This window comes from Pinus tabuliformis, chromosome X (genome assembly GCF_031772625.1).
Source record: "Pinus tabuliformis cultivar Carrire ecotype Pingquan chromosome X, CPIR1, whole genome shotgun sequence".
NCBI lineage: Eukaryota > Viridiplantae > Streptophyta > Pinopsida > Pinales > Pinaceae > Pinus > Pinus tabuliformis.
The window spans coordinates 159,326,875-159,329,691 of record NC_142308.1 but is presented as its reverse complement, the minus strand read 5'-3'; positions in this window follow the sequence as shown (position 1 = coordinate 159,329,691).

Sequence of the window (2,817 nt, the reverse complement as noted above, 5' to 3'; positions counted from 1 at the left end):
TTGGGTATCTGTTGGTAGGTCTCGCTCATGTGCTCACTGCAGTTCGAGAAGCCCGCTACTATGACACAGTTGATGTGTTCGTTATAGAGAAGTAGGGTAGTTGGACACAGGTTCGAACAAGCAAGAGGCAGGGCGAGGATTTGAGGAGTGGTCCTGTCTGGTTCAAACTTAGAAACACAACTCCTCTTAGGGTTCAAAAGCAGAAAGGCTTAGGATTGCAGAGTGGTTGCAGAGAGGCTCGACTCCACCTCGACTCCAAAATGAATCATTTCCAACTCTTTCCCTCCGCCTGAGTGCGTGTAGCCTGATATTTTTCCTAGGGTTGCAGAGTGGTTTCAGAGTGGTTCGACTCCACCTCGACTCCAAAATGAATCATTTCCAACTCTTTCCCTCCGCCCCTGCGTGTAGCCGAGTGTGAGCCAAGTGCGTGTAGCCCGATATTTTTCCCTCCGCTTAGCCAAAAAATTGTACAAAAAATACCTTAGGATATATATATATATATATATATATATATATATATATATATATATATATATATATATATATATATATATATATATATATATATATATATATATATATATATATATATATATATATATATATATATATATATATATATATAGATATATATATATACATACATCAGAAGTAAGAACTGAGAGTTAGATCTCCGTGATGCAAGCAGGTCGAGAAATTTCTCGCAGATGCAGAGCAGGGAGCTCAGACTCAGACTCAGACTCGACTCAAACACACAAATGACTCTCGAACTCCGAATGCCCCTCCATCTTACAATGCTAGTATTTATAATATCCTAGCAAGTTAACCGGTTAAAACTTTTACCAGAAACCTGTAACAGATGGAATCTACTTTCGGCATGAATATCACGCAGGAAATCATATCCGAAGGACTATCAGTAATGCGTACTTAAAAGATTCGGGCAAGTGGGTACTACCACCTGTTATCTCGTCCCTTAAAGGCAGAGCCATATGGGGACCGAATCCGACACTACCTAAAAAGCAAGATTATATGATCTATAGACAAGACGGCCGAAATCTAGGACATCGGCTCATAATAATTACAAAGTGGATATTTTAAAAGAAAATCCACGAAAAACTATTACAAAGTGGATATTTTAAAGAAAACCCACGAAAACTAAAATGTATATGATATCGAATGAGTGATCATATACATCAATCATTATTATATTGCCATTCTTCTGCAACAGCATATTCTCTGTCAGCTTCATCCATCTCTAGTAATTGTTCTATGTCGGGAGCAAATATATCATGAGGCAAAGCATCATCAAGCCATGGAGGTGCTTCTTCTAAGAAACAACAATAAAATGGAAAATGGAATACATTTACTGGTCTCAGCCTGGTGATGAGCCCCAAATTTTGGTACAATTTGGGCTCATTTTGGCCTATTCTACTTGCTCAAACCATTCATTTTTTATTGCTTATGCATGCATTTCTTAGTTTATTCATGTTGTTTGTAGGAAGAAGGGTAGGCACTTTATCTACGTGACTAATGCATTATGATTCCAGGTTTTGGCATTAAAAGGGAGCAAGAGACAACGAAAAAGGAGATAAAGAGACAATGAGGTGGCACTGCTGGTTTTTAGGAGAGGATGTCCACGGTCTTGGGACATTCCTCGTGATTCCCACCAAGAACTTCGAGCTCCAATCCATCTCCCCTCCGAGCTTAAGAAGCAGCCAGCTGTTCTACAGGAACAGCAGTTATGACCGTCCTACAGGATCAGCAGTTAAACTCTAGTTGGACAGCCGAGCTCCTAAAATCAAGGACACTTGTTGGATCATCATTTTTGTATAAGTATAGAGGCCTTAGCCTTGGATAGGTTGTTGAAATTCTCGTATTGCTATTGTAATTTTGGAGCACAGTTCAGTTTTCATTCCTTTTTGTAAGCCAATTTGGCATAACATCAGATTATGAATAAAGAAGGCAGTTTGTGATCTAGTTCTGAGTTTCTTAAGGAGACTATAGCTCTCAGGTTAGGGCCCAACCTGAGAGCCATAGATCCCCTCTGCTGTAGTGTTGTTTCCATTTCATTTCAGCACTTTGAGCTTTTCATTTGCACATGCAATTCGAATTACAAGTTGTTAAGTTGGTCTTTTTCACGAGTTAGATAGGATTTGCTTATGGTGAGTTTGTTCACAGTTGTTTAGTGTAGCAGAGGATAGATATAGTCCATTGGAGCTCCAACAAAAAGGGTTGTTAAGGCTCACTGCCGTCTCATTTGGGATTGGGGTGCAGTCCATGACTAACCACCAAAAACACGCATTTCTTTATCTCATGATTACTGCAAACACAGTCACGTTATGTTAGATGCTTCCTTGTCATTCACACCTGCACCACGCTCCTTTACCACAGCTTCATGCACATTCTCCTTCGCGTTTTGGATTGTTGTTCATTGAATTTACAAGCACAGGTAGTTTAGGTTAATGCATTTTCGATTTGGTAACAGTCATAAGCATTCGTTTCACTTGCACTGCCCTCTCTCATCCATTACTTCATTCTCCATCTTGATCACGCATGCATCACATCTCCTCGACCTTTACCCCGCTCTGTTATCTCCCGAAGCCTTCCACTCCTCACGTAACTTCATTTCCTAGCCTTTTGTTGACCTAGCCCTCTATCTTCCAACCTACTCCCTACACTCATTTCTCATCTCATTGCTCCACTTCTAGAGCCATCACCAGCCTCATTCCCACCTTGCACATCTCCCCGTACCATTCCATCACTCCTCCATCTCTTCAAACACTCACGTAGGTCATCCTGTAGCAGTTTATAGACATC